Genomic DNA, 1,934 nt, shown 5'->3' on the forward strand with positions numbered 1-1,934 from the left:
CAACAGTGGGGGCAGCAGAGCCCCTGAACCTGCGTTCTTCAGCCTTGCTCCTCCTTCCTTAGCACCTCAGATTCCTGCTGTTAAGAATTGCTGCAGTAATACTTACCTACCTCATGAAGACAAACAGAAAGGGCCAAACAACTTGATGATGCATCCAGTTTCAATGTAAATTCTTAAAAAGGTCTTTTCTGACCAAGTAAAAATTACAACATGGAAACCTATCTATCCTCCAAATCATGAAGTGAAGACTATCTGTGTCTTGTGGTTTGATCCAAAGCATTTCTGTTCCAGCAAATATGTTGGGGAGGGCCATCCTGACCACCACACCAGGACAACAACAGGAATGTATGGGTTTATTTAGGCGGCTCACAGTGCCATAAGCTAGCTTTCAGGGCCACAGCTGCCAGGCCTTCTGCTAGACAAGGGTCCAGTGGTCAAAGTGAGGCCCCCCAGGTAGAGACAGATACCAAGAACAATGCTGCTCAGTTGATTTGCTTGGGATGGGAGCTACCTCTCTCCAGAGGAGCCTTGCTGGACCATGTGCATTTGCTGTCACTCCACTGGAAGTTAGAATGTGTCTCCTTTCCATGGAGCAAGTGCACACTGAAGCACGGTGGTGTTTAGCAAATGCCGCTAGAGTGGCCGCAGTTGGGCCAAGGCCAGGCCAGAGAACAGAGACAAGCAGAGCTCCTTCTGTCTTCTCCTTTTAACTGCTGTCTTATGTGTTTCATTTTTATTCTGTGCTTTCTTTTTATCCTAGCAACAGCCCTGTGGGATAGGTTAGGCAGAGAGAAAGAAGTGACCAACTCAAGGTTACCCAGGGAATTTTATTATAAAGGGATTTAAACCTAGGGATTACCTCTTTGCACACGTGTATAAGCATACACACATTCTGAGATATATGTATATAAGGGATATTTAACGTTGGAAGCATGTCAGGCATATTTGTTCCAAAAATGCACATGCACACACATGCGCAAACACACACAAGAAAAAGGCAATGTAAATGGAACTCTCCAGTATTCCATTGCATACTTCATTTGCAGCATATCTCTAGTCTCTGTGTGAGTATATGATTGCTCTGCCTGACACTAAGGTGAAAGGTTGGTATGTGGACAATGTCACAACTGAAGCAGAAATTTTATTCAAGCACAGAAATTCCCACTAAAAGTTTACTGAAATGCAAATATTTAATATTAAAGTCATAGAATCATAGAATAGCAGAGCTGGAAGGGGCCTACAAGGCCATTGAGTCCAACCCCCTGCTCAATGCAGGAATCCACCCTAAAGCATCCCTGACAGATGGTTGTCCAGCTGCCTCTTGAAGGCCTCTAGTGTGGGAGAGCCCACAACCTCCCTAGGTCACTGGTTCCATTGTCGTACTGCTCTAACAGTCAGGAAGTTTTTTCTGATGTCCAGCCAGAATCTGGCTTCCTGTAACTTGAGCTCATTATTCCGTGTCCTGCACTCTGGGAGGATCGAGAAGAGATCCTGGCCCTCCTCTGTGTGACAACCTTTTAAGTATTTGAAGAGTGCTCTCATGTCTCCCCTCCATCTTCTCTTCTCCAGGCTAAACATGCCCAGTTCTTTCAGTCTCTCTTCATAGGGCTTTGTTTCCAGACCCCTGATCCTCCTGGTTGCCCCCCTCTGAACACGCTCCAGCTTTACAGGCCAAAATTCAACAAGTGCAATATCATAATAATAATGGAGGCTGTATAATAATAATATAATAAATTTATTTCTTGCCCGCCTCTCCATTTTGATTGAGGCGGGGAACAACAATAAATGATGAAATACATAATACTCAGTATCTGTTGAATGGCACAGAAACCCTGCCTTCTCCCAGTTAAAAATCGTATTTAGTTTAAATGAAAAAAGGGGGAAATTGGATTCACATGGAAAGATATCTGAAATCTATTGAAGAAATACAAGGC

Source organism: Elgaria multicarinata, chromosome 3 (genome assembly GCF_023053635.1).
Source record: "Elgaria multicarinata webbii isolate HBS135686 ecotype San Diego chromosome 3, rElgMul1.1.pri, whole genome shotgun sequence".
NCBI lineage: Eukaryota > Metazoa > Chordata > Lepidosauria > Squamata > Anguidae > Elgaria > Elgaria multicarinata.